Genomic DNA, 24,116 nt, shown 5'->3' on the forward strand with positions numbered 1-24,116 from the left:
CAGGTCCTATATACAGGTAACAACAGGTCCTATATACAGGTAACAACAGACTGTTACTAACAACAGGTCCTATATACAGGTAACAACAGGTCCTATATACAGGTAACAACAGGTCCTATATACAGGTAACAACAGGTCCTATATACAGGTAACAACAGGTCCTATATACAGGTAACAACAGGTCCTATATACAGGTAACAACAGACTGTTACTAACAACAGGTCCTATATACAGGTAACAACAGGTCCTATATACAGGTAACAACAGGTCCTATATACAGGTAACAACAGGTCCTATATACAGGTAACAACAGGTCCTATATACAGGTAACAACAGACAGGTGTTACTAACAACAGGGGAGATGACTTCGCTATACTATTTATAGCACAGAGAGACACATCAGATAACTGCCCAGTTATCACTTGTTCTGTAAATAAAGAATGAGGTTTTTAAACGAGGGATGCAGACTCACTCCTCTTAATGGCGGCCCTGATAGGAGAGAGGTCCTTGGCTGGAAGAAAGAAAGAAACAAGTCAGTGATTATATTGGTTCACACACCTTCTCTTTCCTTCCATTACAGAACACCCAGAGCAGGTTTCCTTCCATTACAGAACACCCAGAGCAGGTTTCCTTCCATTACAGAACACCCAGAGCAGGTTTCCTTCCATTACAGAACACCCAGAGCAGGTTTCCTTCCATTACAGAACACCCAGAGCAGGTTTCCTTCCATTACAGAACACCCAGAGCAGGTTTCCTTCCATTACAGAACACCCTGAGCAGGTTTCCTTCCATTACAGAACACCCAGAGCAGGTTTCCTTCCATTACACTGCCCAGAGCAGGTTTCCTTCCATTACAGAACACCCTGAGCAGGTTTCCTTCCATTACAGAACACCCAGAGCAGGTTTCCTTCCATTACAGAACACCCAGAGCAGGTTTCCTTCCATTACAGAACACCCAGAGCAGGTTTCCTTCCATTACAGAACACCCAGAGCAGGTTTCCTTCCATTACAGAACACCCAGAGCAGGTTTCCTTCCATTACAGAACACCCAGAGCAGGTTTCCTTCCATTACAGAACACCCAGAGCAGGTTTCCTTCCATTACAGAACACCCAGAGCAGGTTTCCTTCCATTACAGAACACCCAGAGCAGGTTTCCTTCCATTACAGAACACCCAGAGCAGGTTTCCTTCCATTACAGAACACCCAGAGCAGGTTTCCTTCCATTACAGAACACCCAGAGCAGGTTTCCTTCCATTACAGAACACCCAGAGCAGGTTTCCTTCCATTACAGAACACCCAGAGCAGGTTTCCTTCCATTACAGAACACCCAGAGCAGGTTTCCTTCCACAAACACAGATGGTGTGTGTGTGTGTGTGTGTGTGTGTGTGTGTGTGTGTGTGTGTGTGTGTGTGTGTGTGTGTGTGTGTGTGTGTGTGTGTGTGTGTGTGTGTGTGTGTGTGTGTGTGTGTGTGTGTGTGTGTGTGTGTGTGTGTGTGGTCTATTGTGGTCTATTTGTATGTACTCAACAAACACATATCGTCAGACCACAGATGCTTTAAATGATCTGAGCAGTTTATTTCCCTTGTAGCACTCTGTCACACACTGATCAGTCAACACACTGTCCAGCCTAGAGCTAACAGACTGATCAGTCAACACACTGTCCAGCCTAGAGCTAACAGACTGATCAGTCAACACACTGTCCAGCCTAGAGCTAACAGACTGATCAGTCAACACACTGTCCAGCCTAGAGCTAACAGACTGATCAGTCAACACACTGTCCAGCCTAGAGCTAACAGACTGATCAGTCAACACACTGTCCAGCCTAGAGCTAACAGACTGATCAGTCAACACTGTCCAGCCTAGAGCTAACAGACTGATCAGTCAACACACTGTCCATCCTAGAGTTAACAGACTGATCAGTCAACACTGTCCAGCCTAGAGCTAACAGACTGATCAGTCAACACACTGTCCAACCTAGAGCTAACAAACTGATCAGTCAACACTGTCCAGCCTAGAGCTAACAGACTGATCAGTCAACACTGTCCAGCCTAGAGCTAACAGACTGATCAGTCAACACACTGTCCAACCTAGAGCTAACAGACTGATCAGTCAACACACTGTCCAACCTAGAGCTAACAAACTGATCAGTCAACACTGTCCAGCCTAGAGCTAACAGACTGATCAGTCAACACACTGTCCAACCTAGAGCTAACAGACTGATCAGTCAACACACTGTCCAACCTAGAGCTAACAAACTGATCAGTCAACACTGTCCAGCCTAGAGCTAACAGACTGATCAGTCAACACACTGTCCAACCTAGAGCTAACAGACTGATCAGTCAACACACTGTCCAGCCTAGAGCTAACAGACTGATCAGTCAACACACTGTCCAGCCTAGAGCTAACAGACTGATCAGTCAACACACTGTCCAACCTAGCTAACAGACTGATCAGTCAACACACTGTCCAACCTAGAGCTAACAGACTGATCAGTCAACACACTGTCCAACCTAGAGCTAACAGACTGATCAGTCAACACTGTCCAGCCTAGAGCTAACAGACTGATCAGTCAACACACTGTCCAACCTAGAGCTAACAGACTGATCAGTCAACACACTGTCCAACCTAGAGATAACAGACTGATCAGTCAACACACTGTCCAACCTAGAGCTAACAGACTGATCAGTCAACACACTGTCCAACCTAGAGATAACAGACTGATCAGTCAACACACTGTCCAACCTAGAGCTAAATGTGTTTTAATCTTCCACCATTGATTAAACAAGCCCGTAAAAGTGTATTCTGTGTTTCATTTGAACCCGATCTAAAACATGCAGAGACATGACCAATATAACACCCCCTATAAGAATTAGACACCTCCAGAGAAACATCACTGCTGTTCTCTCAGTCTGCTGTTCTCTCAGTCTGCTGTTCTCTCAGTCTGCTGTTCTCTCAGTCTGCTGTTCTCTCAGTCTGCTGTTCTCTCAGTCTGCTGTTCTCTCAGTCTGTTGTTTCTCTCAGTCTGTTGTTCTCTCAGTCTGTTGTTCTCTCAGTCTGCTGTTCTTCAGTCTGCTGTTCTCTCAGTCTGCTGTTCTCTCAGTCTGCTGTTCTCTCAGTCTGCTGTTCTCTCTAGTCTGCTGTTCTCTCAGTCTGCTGTTCTCTCAGTCTGTTGTTCTCTCCAGTCTGTTGTTCTCTCCAGTCTGCTGTTCTCTCAGTCTGCTGTTCTCTCAGTCTGCTGTTCTCTCAGTCTGCTGTTCTCTCAGTCTGCTGTTCTCTCAGTCTGCTGTTTCTCAGTCTGCTGTTCTCTCAGTCTGCTGTTTCTCAGTCTGCTGTTCTCTCAGTCTGCTGTTCTCTCAGTCTGCTGTTCTCTCAGTCTGCTGTTCTCTCATCAGTCTGCTGTTCTCTCAGTCTGCTGTTCTCTCAGTCTGTTGTTCTCTCTGGTTCTCTCAGTCTGCTGTTCTCTCAGTCTGCTGTTCTCTCAGTCTGCTGTTCTCTCAGTCTGCTGTTCTCTCAGTCTGCTGTTCTCTCCAGTCTGCTGTTCTCTCAGTCTGTTGTTCTCTCAGTCTGTTGTTCTCTCTGGTTCTCTCAGTCTGCTGTTCTCTCAGTCTGCTGTTCTCTCTAGTTCTCTCAGTCTGTTGTTCTCTCAGTCTGTTGTTCTCTCAGTCTGTTGTTCTCTCAGTCTGTTGTTCTCTGTCTGTTGTTCTCTCAGTCTGCTGTTCTCTCAGTCTGTTGTTCTCTCAGTCTGTTGTTCTCTCAGTCTGCTGTTCTCTCAGTCTGTTGTTCTCTCAGTCTGTTGTTCTCTCTGGTTCTCTCAGTCTGCTGTTCTCTCCAGTCTGCTGTTCTCTCAGTCTGCTGTTCTCTCAGTCTGCTGTTCTCTCCAGTCTGCTGTTCTCTCCAGTCTGCTGTTCTCTCCAGTCTGCTGTTCTCTCAGTCTGCTGTTCTCTCAGTCTGCTGTTCTCTCAGTCTGTTGTTCTCTCAGTCTGTTGTTCTCTCTGGTTCTCTCAGTCTGCTGTTCTCTCAGTCTGCTGTCTCTCAGTCTGCTGTTCTCTCAGTCTGCTGTTCTCTCAGTCTGCTGTTCTCTCAGTCTGCTGTTCTCTCAGTCTGCTGTTCTCTCAGTCTGCTGTTCTCTCAGTCTGCTGTTCTCTCAGTCTGCTGTTCTCTCTGGTTCTCTCAGTCTGCTGTTCTCTCAGTCTGCTGTTCTCTCAGTCTGCTGTTCTCTCTAGTTCTCTCAGTCTGTTGTTCTCTCAGTCTGTTGTTCTCTCAGTCTGTTGTTCTCTCAGTCTGTTGTTCTCTCAGTCTGTTGTTCTCTCAGTCTGTTGTTCTCTCAGTCTGTTGTTCTCTCAGTCTGCTGTTCTCTCAGTCTGCTGTTCTCTCAGTCTGCTGTTCTCTCAGTCTGCTGTTCTCTCAGTCTGCTGTTCTCTCAGTCTGCTGTTCTCTCAGTCTGCTGTTCTCTCAGTCTGCTGTTCTCTCAGTCTGTTGTTCTCTCTGGTTCTCTCAGTCTGCTGTTCTCTCAGTCTGCTGTTCTCTCAGTCTGTTGTTCTCTCAGTCTGCTGTTCTCTCAGTCTGCTGTTCTCTCAGTCTGCTGTTCTCTCAGTCTGTTGTTCTCTCAGTCTGTTGTTCTCTCAGTCTGCTGTTCTCTCAGTCTGCTGTTCTCTCAGTCTGCTGTTCTCTCCAGTCTGCTGTTCTCTCAGTCTGCTGTTCTCTCAGTCTGCTGTTCTCTCAGTCTGCTGTTCTCTCAGTCTGCTGTTCTCTCAGTCTGCTGTTCTCTCAGTCTGCTGTTCTCTCAGTCTGCTGTTCTCTCAGTCTGCTGTTCTCTCAGTCTGCTGTTCTCTCAGTCTGTTGTTCTCTCTGGTTCTCTCAGTCTGCTGTTCTCTCAGTCTGCTGTTCTCTCAGTCTGCTGTTCTCTCAGTCTGCTGTTCTCTCAGTCTGCTGTTCTTTCAGTCTGCTGTTCTCTCAGTCTGCTGTTCTCTCAGTCTGCTGTTCTCTCTGGTTCTCTCAGTCTGCTGTTCTCTCAGTCTGCTGTTCTCTCTAGTTCTCTCAGTCTGTTGTTCTCTCAGTCTGCTGTTCTCTCAGTCTGCTGTTCTTTCAGTCTGCTGTTCTCTCAGTCTGCTGTTCTCTCAGTCTGCTGTTCTCTCCAGTCTGCTGTTCTCTCAGTCTGCTGTTCTCTCTAGTTCTCTCAGTCTGCTGTTCTCTCAGTCTGTTGTTCTCTCAGTCTGCTGTTCTCTCAGTCTGCTGTTCTCTCAGTCTGTTGTTCTCTCAGTCTGTTGTTCTCTCAGTCTGTTGTTCTCTCAGTCTGCTGTTCTCTCAGTCTGCTGTTCTCTCAGTCTGCTGTTCTCTCAGTCTGTTGTTCTCTCAGTCTGCTGTTCTCTCAGTCTGCTGTTCTCTCAGTCTGCTGTTCTCTCAGTCTGTTGTTCTCTCAGTCTGTTGTTCTCTCAGTCTGCTGTTCTCTCAGTCTGCTGTTCTCTCAGTCTGCTGTTCTCTCAGTCTGCTGTTCTCTCAGTCTGCTGTTCTCTCAGTCTGCTGTTCTCTCAGTCTGCTGTTCTCTCAGTCTGTTGTTCTCTCAGTCTGTTGTTCTCTCAGTCTGTTGTTCTCTCAGTCTGCTGTTCTCTCAGTCTGCTGTTCTCTCAGTCTGTGCTTTCTCTCCTACTCTCTTTCCTTCCCTCAGAGGAAACCCAGAGGATAACGGTGGAAAGCTCATATCCTCTCAAGAGGGAAACCTTTCCGACAAAACAATCACAAACAACCTTGAACGTTGAGTATACATACCCAAACTGTAGAGTACCTTCCGCCTCTCTCTGTCTGTTGTAGTGTCTCTTTGTTCCTCTCCTGTCTCTGTTCCTCTCCTGTCTGCTCTACTTTCTGAGTATACTGCTGGTTTATACAGAACAGAGCAATGTTGACTTCTAGCTGCTAACTATGTCCAGATCCATGAGTCACACATAACACATCCCAGCTAGCAGGAGGGGGAGGGTGAACAAACTCCCCCTATACCCTACTTGAACCTCCGGCTCTTCCCTCACTTCTGCTCATCCCTCCTCCCCCCCCCCTCCTGCTCTTCCCTCACTTCTGCTCATCCCTCCTTCCCCCCTCCTGCTCTTCCCTCACTTCTGCTCATCCGTCCTTCTCCCCCTCCTGCTCTTCCCTCACTTCTGCTCATCCCCCTCCTGCTCTTCCCTCACTTCTGCTCATCCCCCCCTCCTGCTCTTCCCTCACTTCTGCTCATCCCTCCTTCCCACCTCCTTCCCCCTCCTTCTCTTCCCTCACTTCTGCTCATCCCTCCTTCCCCCCTCCTTCTCTTCCCTCACTTCTGCTCATCCCTCCTTCCCCCCTCCTTCTCTTCCCTCACTTCTGCTCATCCCTCCTTCCCCCTCCTTCTCTTCCTCACTTCTGCTCATCCCTCCTACCCCCTCCTTCTCTTCCTTCTCTTCCCCCTCCTGCTCTTCCCTCCTTCCCCCTACTCCCCCTCCTGCTCTTCCCTACTTCTCTTTCTCCTCCTGCTCTTCCCTCCTTCCCCCCTACTTCTCTTCCCTCACTTCTTGTACTTTCTACTATACCATTTCCATCTTCCTCTACTCCTCCCTCTCCTCCTCTCCTCTCCTCCTCTACTCCCCCTCCCCCTCTACTCCCCTCCTCCTCTACTCCCCCTCACCTCCCCTACTCCCCCTCCCCCTCTCCTCCTCTACTCCCCCCTCACCTCCCCTACTCCACCCTCCCCCCCTCCTCTACTCCCCCACTCCCCTCCTCTACTCCCCCTCCCCTCTACTCCCCTCTCCTCCTCTACTCCCCTCTCCCCCGCACCTCCCCTACTCCCCTCCTCCACTCCCCCTCCCCTCCCCTTCCAAACTATTTGCTTACATGCATCAGTATATACTTCCTGACATTGAATAATAATCTCCTAAACCTCTGGGTTAAGAGGTTGCCTTCAAACTCTGATCTAAGGTCAGTTTTTCTTTGCATCCCCCCTTCTTACGGTTAAGGCCTAACATCAGGTTGGGCTAAACTGATTTCAGATCAGCGTCTGAAGTTTGGGGAAACTTCTATCCTCTGTTACCGTGCCAACCGACCGTAGCTGGAGCCACATAGTTCCAGGGTTGTGTCACAAGAGGCAGAAAATAAGTAGTCCCGGCCCAACCTCAACACCGCACCGGGATACTTACTGCAACAGCTGTGAGACGGCTGAGAGAGAGAGAGAGGAACAAGTAGTCCCCAGCTGTGTTTTAAATAAGATTTATTTTATTATTTAATGGTGGAACTTATTTAATACTTACCCTACATTATTCATCTCGTATGTATACGTATATACTGTACTCTATATCATCGACTGCATCCTTATGTAATACATGTATCACTAGCCACTAACTATGCCACTTTGTTTACATACTCATCTCATATGTATATACTGTACTCGATACCATCTACTGTATGCTGCTCTGTACCATCACTCATTCATATATCCTTATGTACATATTCCTTATCCCCTTACACTGTGTATTAGACAGTAGTTTTGGAATTGTTAGTTAGATTACTTGTTGGTTATCACTGCATTGTCGGAACTAGAAGCACAAGCATTTCGCTACACTCGCATTAACATCTGCTAACCATGTGTATGTGACAAATACAATTTGATTTGATTTGATTCGATTTGAATGGAAACACTTCAGGATGTAAAGCGAAGCAAAGAGATTTAATTCCATCCACTAATACGAAACAGATTGCTTGTAACGCAGAAACGTCTTTATTGTCGCCATTTTGATCCCGAACAGCGTTTATTAGAGGTATGGTTAGCGCCGTATCGATCTGCTCTCAGTCTCCAGCTTCATGAGGAAGTTGCGTTTATGGCCGTATCGATCTGCTCTCAGTCTCCAGCTTCATGAGGAAGTTGTGTTTACGGCCGTATCGATCTGCTCTCTGTCTCCAGCTTCATGAGGAAGTTGTGTTTACGGCCGTATCGATCTGCTCTCAGTCTCCAGCTTCATGAGGAAGTTGTGTTTACGGCCGTATCGATCTGCTCTCAGTCTCCAGCTTCATGAGGAAGTTGTGTTTATGGCCGTATCGATCTGCTCTCAGTCTCCAGCTTCATGAGGAAGTTGTGTTTACGGCCGTATCGATCTGCTCTCAGTCTCCAGCTTCATGAGGAAGTTGTGTTTACGGCCCGTATCGATCTGCCCTCAGTCTCCAGCTTCATGAGGAAGTTGTGTTTACGGCCGTATCGATCTGCTCTCAGTCTCCAGCATCATGAGGAAGACGTGTTATTGTATGTTATATCATTTGAAAGGGCTGTTCTTATCTTTCAAAATACTGTATGTTTCCTGTTTCCATATATGGTTTGACACCAGCCAATTTATGCTAATTTATGTACACAGAGGTCTCAGTACATTCTGGAATTACAAAAACTATTTTTCCGATGATGCAACAATGCCAATATGGCGATTTAGAATTAGCTGGTGTTCTAAAGCTGAGTGTTTCCATTCCTCTTTAACGTTTAACCTGCTTATACGTCACAGAAATATTGTTCAGAAGGGTGATTGTACAGTTCTACAGTCCCGCTCAACCAACCATATAAAACCACTAGCCATGCTAACAGCTCCTAGCCCGACAGTTCTACAGTCCCGCTCAACCAACCATATAAAACCACTAGCCATGCTAACAGCTCCTAGCCCGACAGTTCTACAGTCCCGCTCAGCCAACCATATAAAACCACTAGCCATGCTAACAGCTCCTAGCCCGACAGTTCTACAGTCCCGCTCAGCCAACCATATAAAACCACTAGCCATGCTAACAGCTCCTAGCCCGACAGTTCTACAGTCCCGCTCAGACAACTATATAAAACCACTAGCCATGCTAACAGCTCATAGCCCGACAGTTCTACAGTCCCGCTCAGCCAACCATATAAAACCACTTGCCATGCTAACAGCTCCTCGCCCGACAGTTCTACAGTCCGCTCAGCCAACCATATAAAACCACTAGCCATGCTAACAGCTCCTAGCACGACAGTTCTACAGTCCCGCTCAACCAACCATATAAAACCACTAGCCATGCTAACAGCTCCTAGCACGACAGTTCTACAGTCCCGCTCAGCCAACCATATAAAACCACTAGCCATGCTAACAGCTCCAAGCCCGACAGTTCTACAGTCCCGCTCAGCCAACCATATAAAACCACTAGCCATGCTAACAGCTCCAAGCCCGACAGTTCTACAGCCAACCATATAAAACCACTAGCCATGCTAACAGCTCCAAGCCCGACAGTTCTACAGTCCCGCTCAGCCAACCATATAAAACCACTAGCCATGCTAACAGCTCCTAGCCCGACAGTTCTACAGTCCCGCTCAGCAAACCATATAAAACCACTAGCCATGCTAACAGCTCCTAGCCCGACAGTTCTACAGTCCCGCTCAGCCAACCATATAAAACCACTAGCTATGCTAACAGCTCCTAGCCCAACAGTTCTACAGTCCGCTCAGCCAACCTTATAAAACCACAAGCCATGCTAACAGCTCCTAGCCCGACAGTTCTACAGTCAACCATATAAAACCACTAGCCATGCAAACAGCTCCTAGCACGACAGTTCTACAGTCAACCATATAAAACCACTAGCCATGCTAACAGCTCCTAGCCCGACAGTTCTACAGTCAACCATATAAAACCACTAGCCATGCTAACAGCTCCTAGCCCGACAGTTCTACAGTCGACCATATAAAACCACTAGCCATGTTAACAGCTCCTAGCCCGACAGTTCTACAGTCCTGCTCAGCCAACCATATAAAACCACTAGCCATGCTAACAGCTCCTAGCCCGACAGTTCTACAGTCCGCTCAGCCAACCGTATAAAACCACTAGCCATGCTAACAGCTCCTAGCCCGACAGTTCTACAGTCCCGCTGAGCCAACCATATAAAACCACTAGCATGCTAACAGATCCGAGCACGACAGTTCTACAGTCCCACTCAGCCAACCATATAAAACCACTAGCATGCTAACAGCTCCTAGCCGACAGTTCTACAGTCGACCATATAAAACCACTAGCATGCTAGCTAAAACCACTCAGCCAACCATATAAAACCACTAGCATGCTAACAGCTCCTAGCCGACAGTTCTACAGTCGACCATATAAAACCACTAGCCATGTTAACAGCTCCGAGCACGACAGTTCTACAGTCCCGCTCAGCCAACCATATAAAACCACTAGCCATGCTAACAGCTCCTAGCCCGACAGTTCTACAGTCCCGCTCAGCAAACCATATAAAACCACTAGCCATGCTAACAGCTCCTAGCCCGACAGTTCTACAGTCCCGCTCAGCCAACCATATAAAACCACTAGCTATGCTAACAGCTCCTGGCCCAACAGTTCTACAGTCCGCTCAGCCAACCTTATAAAACCACAAGCCATGCTAACAGCTCCTAGCCCGACAGTTCTACAGTCAACCATATAAAACCACTAGCCATGCCATGCACGACAACAGTCAACCATATAAAACCACTAGCCATGCTAACAGCTCCTAGCCCGACAGTTCTACAGTCAACCATATAAAACCACTAGCCATGCTAACAGCTCCTAGCCCGACAGTTCTACAGTCGACCATATAAAACCACTAGCCATGTTAACAGCTCCTAGCCCGACAGTTCTACAGTCCTGCTCAGCCAACCATATAAAACCACTAGCCATGCTAACAGCTCCGAGCACGACAGTTCTACAGTCCCACTCAGCCAACCATATAAAACCACTAGCATGCTAACAGCTCCGAGCACGACAGTTCTACAGTCCCACTCAGCCAACCATATAAAACCACTAGCATGCTAACAGCTCCTAGCCCGACAGTTCTACAGTCAACCATATAAAACCACTAGCCATGCAAACAGCTCCTAGCACGACAGTTCTACAGTCAACCATATAAAACCACTAGCCATGCTAACAGCTCCTAGCCCGACAGTTCTACAGTCAACCATATAAAACCACTAGCCATGCTAACAGCTCCTAGCCCGACAGTTCTACAGTCGACCATATAAAACCACTAGCCATGTTAACAGCTCCTAGCCCGACAGTTCTACAGTCCTGCTCAGCCAACCATATAAAACCACTAGCCATGCTAACAGCTCCTAGCCCGACAGTTCTACAGTCCGCTCAGCCAACCATATAAAACCACTAGCCATGCTAACAGCTCCTAGCCCGACAGTTCTACAGTCCCGCTGAGCCAACCATATAAAACCACTAGCCATGCTAACAGCTCCGAGCACGACAGTTCTACAGTCCCACTCAGCCAACCATATAAAACCACTAGCATGCTAACAGCTCCGAGCACGACAGTTCTACAGTCCCACTCAGCCAACCATATAAAACCACTAGCATGCTAACAGCTCCTAGCCCGACAGTTCTACAGTCGACCATATAAAACCACTAGCCATGTTAACAGCTCCTAGCCCGACAGTTCTACAGTCAACCATATAAAACCACTAGCCATGCAAACAGCTCCTAGCACGACAGTTCTACAGTCAACCATATAAAACCACTAGCCATGCTAACAGCTCCTAGTCCGACAGTTCTACAGTCAACCATATAAAACCACTAGCCATGCTAACAGCTCCTAGCCCGACAGTTCTACAGTCGACCATATGAAACCACTAGCCATGCTAACAGCTCCTAGCCCGACAGTTCTACAGTCCCGCTCAGCCAACCATATAAAACCACTAGCCATGCTAACAGCTCCTAGCACGACAGTTCTACAGTCAACCATTTAAAACCACTAGCCATGCTAACAGCTCCTAGTCCGACAGTTCTACAGTCAACCATATAAAACCACTAGCCATGCAAACAGCTCCTAGCACGACAGTTCTACAGTCAACCATATAAAACCACTAGCCATGCTAACAGCTCCTAGCCCGACAGTTCTACAGTCGACCATGAAACCACTAGCCATGCTAACAGCTCCTAGCCCGACAGTTCTACAGCTCAGCCAACCATATAAAACCACTAGCCATGCTAACAGCTCCTAGCACGACAGTTCTACAGTCAACCATATAAAACCACTAGCCATGCTAACAGCTCCTAGTCCGACAGTTCTACAGTCAACCATATAAAACCACTAGCCATGCTAACAGCTCCTAGCCCGACAGTTCTACAGTCGACCATATGAAACCACTAGCCATGCTAACAGCTCCTAGCCCGACAGTTCTACAGTCCCGCTCAGCCAACCATATAAAACCACTAGCCATGCTAACAGCTCCTAGCCCGACAGTTCTACAGTCCCGCTCAGACAACCATATAAAACCACTAGCCATGCTAACAGCTCCTAGCCCGACAGTTCTACAGTCCCGCTCAGACAACCATATAAAACCACTAGCCATGCTAACAGCTCCTAGCCCGACAGTTCTAAAGTCCCGCTCAGCCAACCACATAAAACCACTATCCATGCTAACAGCTCCTCGCCCGACAGTTCTACAGTCCGCTCAGCCAACCATATAAAACCACTAGCATGCTAACAGCTCCTAGCCCGACAGTTCTACAGTCGACCATATAAAACCACTAGCCATGTTAACAGCTCCTAGCCCGACAGTTCTACAGTCAACCATATAAAACCACTAGCCATGCAAACAGCTCCTAGCACGACAGTTCTACAGTCAACCATATAAAACCACTAGCCATGCTAACAGCTCCTAGTCCGACAGTTCTACAGTCAACCATATAAAACCACTAGCCATGCTAACAGCTCCTAGCCCGACAGTTCTACAGTCGACCATATGAAACCACTAGCCATGCTAACAGCTCCTAGCCCGACAGTTCTACAGTCCCGCTCAGCCAACCATATAAAACCACTAGCCATGCTAACAGCTCCTAGCCCGACAGTTCTACAGTCCCGCTCAGACAACCATATAAAACCACTAGCCATGCTAACAGCTCCTAGCCCGACAGTTCTAAAGTCCTCAGCCAACCACATAAAACCACCCATGACAGCTTCGACAGTTCTACAGTCCGCTCAGCCAACCATATAAAACCACTAGCCCTGCTAACAGCTCATAGCCCGACAGTTCTACAGTCCCGCTCAGACAACCATATAAAACCACTAGCCACACTAACAGCTCCTAGCCCGATAGTTCTACAGTCCTGCTCAGCCAACCATATAAAACCACTAGCCATGCTAACAGCTCCTAGCCCGACAGTTCTACAGTCCTGCTCAGCCAACCATATAAAACCACTAGCCATGCTAACAGCTCCTAGCCCGACAGTCCGCTCAGCCAACCATATAAAACCACTAGCCATGCTAACAGCTCATAGCCCGACAGTTCTACAGTCCCGCTCAGCCAACCATATAAAACCACTTGCCATACTAACAGCTCCTCGCCCGACAGTTCTACAGTCCGCTCAGCCAACCATATAAAACCACTAGCCATGCTAACAGCTCATAGCCCGACAGTTCTACAGTCCCGCTCAGACAACCATATAAAACCACTAGCCACGCTAACAGCTCCTAGCCCGACAGTTCTACAGTCCCGCTCAGCCAACCATATAAAACCACTAGCCATGCTAACAGCTCATAGCCCGACAGTTCTACAGTCCCGCTCAGCCAACCATATAAAACCACTAGCCATGCTAACAGCTCCTAGCCCGACAGTTCTACAGTCCCGCTCAGCCAACCACATAAAACCACTATCCATGCTAACAGCTCCTAGCCCAACAGTTCTACAGTCCCGCTCAGCCAACCATATAAAACCACTAGCCATGCTAACAGCTCCTAGCACGACAGTTCTACAGTCCCGCTCAGCCAACCATATAAAACCACTAGCCATGCTAACGGCTCCTAGCCCGACAGTTCTACAGTCCGCTCAGCCAACCATATAAAACCACTAGCCATGCTAACAGCTCCTAGCCCGACAGTCTGCTCAGCCAACCATATAAAACCACTAGCCATGCTAACAGCTCATAGCCCGACAGTTACATTTACATTTTACATTTAAGTCATTTAGCAGACGCTCTTATCCAGAGCGACTAGCCATGCTAACAGCTCCTAGCCCGACAGTTCTACAGTCCCGCTCAGCCAACCATATAAAACCACTTGCCATGCTAACAGCTCCTCGCCCGACAGTTCTACAGTCCGCTCAGCCAACCATATAAAACCACTAGCCATGCTAACAGCTCCTAGCACGACAGTTCTACAGTCCCGCTCAGCCAACCATATAAAACCACTAGCCATGCTTCTAGCACGACAGTTCTACAGTCCCGCTCAGCCAACCATATAAAACCACTAGCCATGCTAACAGCTCCTAGCCCGACAGTCCGCTCAGCCAACCATATAAAACCACTAGCCATGCTAACAGCTCATAGCCCGACAGTTCTACAGTCCCGCTCAGCCAACCATATAAAACCACTTGCCATGCTAACAGCTCCTCGCCCGACAGTTCTACAGTCCGCTCAGCCAACCATATAAAACCACTAGCCATGCTAACAGCTCCTAGCACGACAGTTCTACAGTCCCGCTCAGCCAACCATATAAAACCACTAGCCATGCTAACAGCTCCTAGCACGACAGTTCTACAGTCCCGCTCAGCCAACCATATAAAACCACTAGCCATGCTAACAGCTCCTAGCCCGACAGTCCGCTCAGCCAACCATATAAAACCACTAGCCATGCTAGCTCCCCGACAGTTCTACAGTCCCGCTCAGCCAACCATATAAAACCACTAGCCATGCTAACAGCTCATAGCCCGACAGTTCTACAGTCCCCCAGACAACCATATAAAACCACTAGCCATGCTAACAGCTCCTAGCCCGACAGTTCTACAGTCGACCATATAAAACCACTAGCCCTGCTAACAGCTCATAGCCCGACAGTTCTACAGTCCCGCTCAGACAACCATATAAAACCACTAGCCACACTAACAGCTCCTAGCCCGATAGTTCTACAGTCCTGCTCAGCCAACCATATAAAACCACTAGCCATGCTAACAGCTCCTAGCCCGACAGTTCCAGTCCTGCTCAGCCAACCATATAAAACCACTAGCCATGCTAACAGCTCATAGCCCGACAGTTCTACAGTCCCGCTCAGCCAACCATATAAAACCACTTGCCATACTAACAGCTCCTCGCCCGACAGTTCTACAGTCCGCTCAGCCAACCATATAAAACCACTAGCCATGCTAACAGCTCATAGCCCGACAGTTCTAACAGCTCCTAACAGCTCCTAGCCCGACAGTTCTACAGTCCCGCTCAGCCAACCATATAAAACCACTAGCCATGCTAACAGCTCATAGCCCGACAGTTCTACAGTCCCGCTCAGACAACCATATAAAACCACTAGCCACGCTAACAGCTCCTAGCCCGACAGTTCTACAGTCCCGCTCAGCCAACCATATAAAACCACTAGCCATGCTAACAGCTCTAGCCCGACAGTTCTACAGTCCCGCTCAGCCAACCATATAAAACCACTAGCCATGCTAACAGCTCCTAGCCCGACAGACAGTCCCACTCAGCCAACCACATAAAACCACTATCCATGCTAACAGCTCCTAGCCCAACAGTTCTCCCGCTCAGCCAACCATATAAAACCACTAGCCATGCTAACAGCTCCTAGCACGACAGTTCTACAGTCCCGCTCAGCCAACCATATAAAACCACTAGCCATGCTAACAGCTCCTAGCCCGACAGTTCTACAGTCCGCTCAGCCAACCATATAAAACCACTAGCCATGCTAACAGCTCCTAGCCCGACAGTCCGCTCAGCCAACCATATAAAACCACTAGCCATGCTAACAGCTCATAGCCCGACAGTTCTACAGTCCCGCTCAGCCAACCATATAAAACCACTTGCCATGCTAACAGCTCCTCGCCCGACAGTTCTACAGTCCGCTCAGCCAACCATATAAAACCACTAGCCATGCTAACAGCTCCTAGCACGACAGTTCTACAGTCCCGCTCAGCCAACCATATAAAACCAAACCACTAGCCCGACAGCCAGTCCCGCTCAGACAACCATATAAAACCACTAGCCACGCTAACAGCTCCTAGCCCGACAGTTCTACAGTCCCACTCAGCCAACCATATAAAACCACTAGCCATGCTAACAGCTCATAGCCCGACAGTTCTACAGTCCCGCTCAGCCAACCATATAAAACCACTTGCCATATTAACAGCTCCTCGCCCGACAGTTCTACAGTCCGCTCAGCCAACCATATAAAACCACTAGCCATGCTAACAGCTCCTAGCACGACAGTTCTACAGTCCCGCTCAGCCAACCATATAAAACCACTAGCCATGCTAACAGCTCATAGCCCGACAGTTCTACAGTCCCGCTCAGCCAACCATATAAAACCACTAGCCATGCTAACAGCCCTAACAGCCCGACAGTTCTACAGTCCCGCTCAGCCAACCATATAAAACCACTAGCCATGCTAACAGCTCCTAGCCCGACAGTTCTACAGTCCCGCTCAGCCAACCATATAAAACCACTAGCCATGCTAACGGCTCCTAACAGCTCGCTCAGCCAACCATATAAAACCACTAGTTCTACAGTCCCGCTCAGCCAACCATATAAAACCACTAGCCATGCTAACAGCTCCTAGCCCGACAGTTCTACAGTCCCGCTCAGCCAACCATATAAAACCACTAGCCATGCTAACAGCTCATAGCCCGACAGTTCTACAGTCCGCTCAGCCAACCATATAAAACCACTAGCCATGCTAACAGCTCCTAGCCCGACAGTTCTACAGTCCCACTCAGCCAACCATATAAAACCACTAGCCATGCTAACAGCTCCTAGCCCGACAGTTCTACAGTCCGCTCAGCCAACCATATAAAACCACTAGCCATGCTAACAGCTCAGTTCTAGCCCGACAGTTCTACAGTCCCGCTCAGCCAACCATATAAAACCACTAGCCATGCTAACAGCTAACAGCTCATAGCCCGACAGTTCTACAGTCCCGCTCAGCCAACCATATAAAACCACTTGCCATGCTAACAGCTCCTGCCCGACAGTTCTACAGTCCGCTCAGCCAACCATATAAAAACTAGCCACTAGCGACAGTTCTACAGTCCCGCTCAGCCAACCATATAAAACCACTAGCCCTGCTAACAGCTCATAGCCCGACAGTTCTACAGTCCCGCTCAGACAACCAACCACTATAAAACCACTCAGCCAACCATATAAAACCACTAGCCATGCTAACAGCTCCTAGCCCGACAGTTCTACAGTCCCGCTCAGCCAACCATATAAAACCACTAGCCATGCTAACAGCTAGCCCGACAGTTCTAGTCCCTCGCCAACCACATAAAACCAGTTCCATGCTAACAGTCAGTTCCAGTCCGCTCAGCCAACCATATAAAACCACTAGCCATGCTAACAGCTCCTAGCACGACAGTTCTACAGTCCCGCTCAGCCAACCATATAAAACCACTAGCCATGCTAACGGCTCCTAGCCCGACAGTTCTACAGTCCGCTCAGCCAACCATATAAAACCACTAGCCATGCTAACAGCTCCTAGCCCGACAGTCCGCTCAGCCAACCATATAAAACCACTAGCCATGCTAACAGCTCATAGCCCGACAGTTCTACAGTCCCGCTCAGCCAACCATATAAAACCACTTGCCATGCTAACAGCTCCTCGCCCGACAGTTCTACAGTCCGCTCAGCCAACCATATAAAACCACTAGCCATGCTAACAGCTCCTAGCACGACAGTTCTACAGTCCCGCTCAGCCAACCATATAAAACCACTAGCCATGCTAACAGCTCATAGCCCGACAGTTCTACAGTCCCGCTCAGACAACCATATAAAACCACTAGCCACGCTAACAGCTCCTAGCCCGACAGTTCTACAGTCCCACTCAGCCAACCATATAAAACCACTAGCCATGCTAACAGCTCATAGCCCGACAGTTCTACAGTCCCGCTCAGCCAACCATATAAAACCACTAGCCATGCTAACAGCTCCTAGCCCGACAGTTCTACAGTCCCGCTCAGCCAACCACATAAAACCACTATCCATGCTAACAGCTCCTAGCACGACAGTTCTACAGTCCCGCTCAGCCAACCATATAAAACCACTAGCCATGCTAACAGCTCCTAGCCCGACAGTCCGCTCAGCCAACCATATAAAACCACTAGCCATGCTAACAGCTCATAGCCCGACAGTTCTACAGTCCCGCTCAGCCAACCATATAAAACCACTTGCCATATTAACAGCTCCTCGCCCGACAGTTCTACAGTCCGCTCAGCCAACCATATAAAACCACTAGCCATGCTAACAGCTCCTAGCACGACAGTTCTACAGTCCCGCTCAGCCAACCATATAAAACCACTAGCCATGCTAACAGCTCATAGCCCGACAGTTCTACAGTCCCGCTCAGCCAACCATATAAAACCACTTGCCATGCTAACAGCTCCTAGCCCGACAGTTCTACAGTCCCGCTCAGACAACCATATAAAACCACTAGCCATGCTAACAGCTCCTAGCACGACAGTTCTACAGTCCCGCTCAGCCAACCATAGAAAACCACTAGCCATGCTAACAGCTCCTAGCCCGACAGTCCGCTCAGCCAACCATATAAAACCACTAGCCATGCTAACAGCTCCTAGCACGACAGTTCTACAGTCCCGCTCAGCCAACCATATAAAACCACTAGCCATGCTAACAGCTCCTAGCCCGACAGTCCGCTCAGCCAACCATATAAAACCACTAGCCATGCTAACAGCTCCTAGCACGACCAGTAGCCATGCTAACAGTCCCGCTCAGCCAACCATATAAAACCACTAGCCACTAACAGCTCCTAGCACGACAGTTCTACAGTCCCGCTCAGCCAACCATAGAAAACCACTAGCCATGCTAACAGCTCCTAGCCCGACAGTCCGCTCAGCCAACCATATAAAACCACTAGCCATGCTAACAGCTCCTAGCACGACAGTTCTACAGTCCCGCTCAGCCAACCATATAAAACCACTAGCCATGCTAACAGCTCCTAGCCCGACAGTCCGCTCAGCCAACCATATAAAACCACTAGCCATGCTAACAGCTCCTAGCACGACAGTTCTACAGTCCCGCTCGCCAACCATAGAAAACCACTAGCCATGCTAACAGCTCCTAGCCCGACCCGCTCAGCCAACCATATAAAACCACTAGCCAGCTAACATAGCACGACAGTTCTACAGTCCCGCTCAGCCAACCATAGAAAACCACTAGCCATGCTAACAGCTCCTAGCCCGACAGTCCGCTCAGCCAACCATATAAAACCACTAGCCATGCTAACAGCTCCTAGCACGACAGTTCTACAGTCCCGCTCAGCCAACCATATAAAACCACTAGCCATGCTAACAGCTCCCTAGCACGACAGTTCTACAGTCCCGCTCAGCCAACCATATAAAACCACTAGCCATGCTAACAGCTCCTAGCCCGACAGCAAGTGCGAGTAAAGCAAAGTCATCATTTATATGGCAGATGAGTAATAGCAGAGGAAAAATAGGTTGTATCCCAAACGGCACCCTTTTCCCTATATAGTGCACTACTTTAGACTAGAGCCCTATTCCCTATATAGAGCACTACTTTACACGAGGGACCATTGGGAACAGGGGGTCATTTGGGACACTGGTCAGAAGTAGTGCACTAGAGATAGAATAGGGTACTGTTTGAGATACACAATATGTCCGTCAAAACTGGCAGATCTCTCACCTGAGTCTGTGGTCTTTCTGCCTCTCTGAGCGCTCTGTGGAGAGAGAGAGAGAGAGAGAGCAGAGAAGAGAGGAGGGGAGAGAGAAGAGAGGAGGGGGAGAGAGAAAGGAAGGGAGAGAGAAGGGGGAAGGGAGAGAGAAGGGGAAGGGAGAGAGAAGGGGGAAGGGAGAGAGAAGAAAGGAAGGGAGAGAGAAGGGGAAGGGAGAGAAAGGGGAAGGGAGAGAGAAGAGAGAAGGGAAGGAGAGAGGGGAAGGGAGAAAGAGGGGAAGGAGAGAAAAGAGGGAAAGGGAGAGAAAAGAGGGGAAGGAGAGAAAAGAGGGAAAGGGAGAGAAAAGAGAAGGGAAGGGAGAGAAAAGAGGGGAAGGGAGAGAAAAGAGGGAAAGGGAGAGAAAAGAGGGGAAGGGAGAGAAAAGGGAAAGGGGAAAGGGAGAGAGAAGAAAGGAAGAGAGAAAAAGAAAGGAAGGGAGAGAAAAGAGGGAAAGGGACAGAGAAGGGAGAGAAAAGAGGGAAAGGGACAGAGAAGGGAGAGAGAAGAGGGAAAGGGACAGAGAAGGGAGATAGCGAAATAGAGAGGGAACGAGAGAAGCCTTGGTCAAGACATCGCCACACAAACTCATTCATCTCTTCTCCTCCCTGTAAACTCCTCCCGTAGTCATTTCTATAAAAGGAGAATTCATTCTCGAATCAAACGTACCTGGTCCAATAGAATAAATATATAGATAACTCCCCCAGCATCTAAAGTTCCTCTTGTCTCTGCTTCAGATAAAACAAACATCCACAGAACGATCACAGCAGAAGTCCAACACTTCAGAGAACTGAAGAGCCAAAGGAGAGAAGGAAAGCCCACCGCTGTCCAATGAAACTCTCTCTCTCCCGGGGTTCCAGAATGTGGAAATTATGATTGGAACCCTCTGCCAATCCCTGCATGCTGATTGGCTGGTTAAAATAAAGCCTGTAGCTGTGATGGGCTGAGCAGCAGAAAACACCAGTCAGTCTGGGGGAGTCAATGTTTCCAGCTGCATTAGAACTTATTATAGCCAGTTAACTACAGCTCCGAGAGCAGAGAGTAGAGAAGCTTAAAGGCTGTAATATACATTGAGTTATAACGCATATATACCAAATCAAACCAAAAAATCAAGATCATAATAAACTGGGTGGTTCAATGCCTGAATGCTGATTGGCTGACAGGCGTTGGTATATCAGATCGTATACCACGGGTATGACAAAATATTACTGTTGTAATTACATTGGTAACTAGTTTATAACAGCAAGAAGGCACCTCAGGGGTTTGTGGTATATGCCAATATACCACGGCTAAGGACTGTATACGGGCACTCCGCGTTGCGTCGTGACCAAGAACAGCCCTTAGCCGTGGTATATATCACAACGCTCGGGCCTTATTGCTTAAACATAATGCTGCTATGAAGGGTGTTATAGAGCTGAACCTCTACTCCTTACTGCTGCCTGTTAACTACAGCTCTAGGTGCAGAGAGAGCAGATGGGGTTTATCAATGTACAGGTTATAATGCATTATAGGGGATAGCAAGGCTGAACGACTCCTTACTGCTGCCTGTTAACTGTGATTGTATCTCAAAAAGCAACCCATAAATGCTCTATATTGGGAATAGACTAAAACAATACCAGCCTCTCAGACAGTATCTATAGTTAGAGACTAAAACAATACCAGCCTCTCAGACAGTATCTATAGTTAGAGACTAAAACAATACCAGCCTCTCAGACAGTATCTATAGTTAGAGACTATAACAATACCAGCCTCTCAGACAGACAGTATCTATAGTTAGAGACTATAACAATACCAGCCTCTCAGACAGTATCTATAGTTAGAGACTATAACAATACCAGCCTTTCAGACAGTAGACAGTATCTATAGTTATAGACTATAACAATACCAGCCTCTCAGACAGTATCTATAGTTAGAGACTATAACAATACCAGCCTCTCAGACAGTATCTATAGTTATAGACTATAACAATTACCAGCCTCTCAGACAGTATCTATAGTTAGAGACTATAACAATACCAGCCTCTCAGACAGTAGACAGTATCTATAGTTAGAGACTAAAACAATACCAACCTCTCAGACAGTATCTATAGTATAGTATCTCAGACAGTATCTATAGTTATAGACTATAACAATACCAGCCTCTCAGACAGTATCTATAGTTAGAGACTATCTATAGTTATAGACTATAACAATACCAGCCTCTCAGACAGTATCTATAGTTATAGACTATAACAATACCAGCCTCTCAGACAGTATCTATAGTTATAGACTATAACAATACCAGCCTCAGACTCAGACAGTCAGACAGTATCTATAGTTAGAGACTATAACAATACCAGCCTCTCAGACAGTATCTATAGTTAGAGACTATAACAATACCAGCCTCTCAGATCTATAGTAGACTATAACAGTATCTCAGACAGTAGTTAGTTAGAGACTATAACAATACCAACCTCTCAGACAGTATCTATAGTTATAGACTATAACAATACCAGCCTCTCAGACAGTATCTATAGTATAGTATCTCAGACAGTATCTATAGTTAGAGACTATAACAATACCAGCCTCTCAGACAGTAGACAGTATCTATAGTTATAGACTAAACAATACCAGCCTCTCAGACAGTATCTATAGTTAGAGACTATAACAATACCAGCCTCTCAGACAGTATCTATAGTTATAGACTATAACAATACCAGCCTCTCAGACAGTATCTATAGTTATAGACTAAAACAATACCAGCCTCTCAGACAGTATCTATAGTTAGAGACTATAACAATACCAGCCTCTCAGACAGTATCTATAGTTATAGACTATAACAATACCAGCCTCTCAGACAGTATCTATAGTTATAGACTAAAACAATACCAGCCTCTCAGACAGTATCTATAGTTAGAGACTATAACAATACCAGCCTCTCAGACAGTATCTATAGTTAGAGACTATAACAATACCAGCCTCTCAGACAGTATCTATAGTTAGAGACTATAACAATACCAGCATCTCAGACAGTATCTATAGTTAGAGACTATAACAATACCAGCCTCTCAGACAGTAGACAGTATCTATAGTTAGAGACTATAACAATACCAGCCTCTCAGACAGTATCTATAGTTATAGACTATAACAATACCAGCCTCTCAGACAGTATCTATAGTTAGAGACTATAACAATAACAGCCTCTCAGACAGTATCTATAGTTAGAGACTAAAACAATACCAGCCTCTCAGACAGTAGACAGTATCTATAGTTATAGACTAAAACAATACCAGCCTCTCAGACAGTATCTATAGTATAGTATCTCAGACAGTATCTATAGTTAGAGACTATAACAATACCAGCCTCTCAGACAGTATCTATAGTTAGAGACTATAACAATACCAGCCTCTCAGACAGTATCTATAGTTAGAGACTATAACAATACCAGCCTCTCAGACAGTATCTATAGTTAGAGACTATAACAATACCAGCCTCTCAGACAGTATCTATAGTTAGAGACTATAACAATACCAGCATCTCAGACAGTATCTATAGTTAGAGACTAAAACAATACCAGCCTCTCAGACAGTAGACAGTATCTATAGTTAGAGACTATAACAATACCAGCCTCTCAGACAGTATCTATAGTTAGAGACTAAAACAATACCAGCCTCTCAGACAGTATCTATAGTTATAGACTATAACAATACCAGCCTCTCAGACAGTATCTATAGTTAGAGACTAAAACAATACCAGCCTCTCAGACAGTATCTATAGTTAGAGACTATAACAATACCAGCCTCTCAGACAGTATCTATAATTAGAGACTAAAACAATACCAGCCTCTCAGACAGTATCTATAGTTAGAGACTATAACAATACCAGCCTCTCAGACAGTATCTATAGTTAGAGACTATAGCAATACCAGCCTCTCAGACAGTATCTATAGTTAGAGACTATAACAATACCAGCCTCTCAGACAGTATTTATAGTTAGAGACTAAAACAATACCAGCCCTCAGACAGTATCTATAGTATAGTATCTCAGACAGTATCTATAGTATCTCAGACAGTATCTATAGTATCTCAGACAGTATCTATAGTATAGTATCTCAGACAGTATCTATAGTATAGTATCTCAGACGTATCTATAGTATAGCATCTCAGACAGTAGACAGTGTCTATGGTATAGTATCTCAGACAGTATCTATAGTATAGTATCTCAGACAGTATCTATAGTATAGTATCTCAGACAGTATCTATAGTATCTCAGACAGTATCTATAGTATCTCAGACAGTATCTATAGTATAGTATCTCAGACAGTATCTATAGTATAGTATCTCAGACAGTAGACAGTATCTATAGTATAGTATCTCAGACAGTATCTATAGTATAGTATCTCAGACAGTATCTATAGTATGAGACTAAAACAATACCAGCCTCTCAGACAGTATCTATAGTTATAGA

General features: G+C 46.9%; 1 long non-coding RNA gene across 1 annotated transcript; it reads right to left on the bottom strand.

Annotated features, from left to right (window-relative positions):
* Positions 1-473: 473 nt before the first annotated feature.
* On the bottom strand, positions 474-20,444 carry LOC124028573. Its single transcript, XR_006837610.1, has 3 exons — positions 20,341-20,444; positions 19,647-19,680; positions 474-511 (listed from the first exon to the last, which is right to left on the bottom strand). It is a non-coding gene; the product is annotated as an uncharacterized LOC124028573 (long non-coding RNA).
* Positions 20,445-24,116: the final 3,672 nt, after the last annotated feature.

The sequence above is a fragment of the Oncorhynchus gorbuscha genome, unplaced genomic scaffold, assembly GCF_021184085.1.
Source record: "Oncorhynchus gorbuscha isolate QuinsamMale2020 ecotype Even-year unplaced genomic scaffold, OgorEven_v1.0 Un_scaffold_4454, whole genome shotgun sequence".
NCBI lineage: Eukaryota > Metazoa > Chordata > Actinopteri > Salmoniformes > Salmonidae > Oncorhynchus > Oncorhynchus gorbuscha.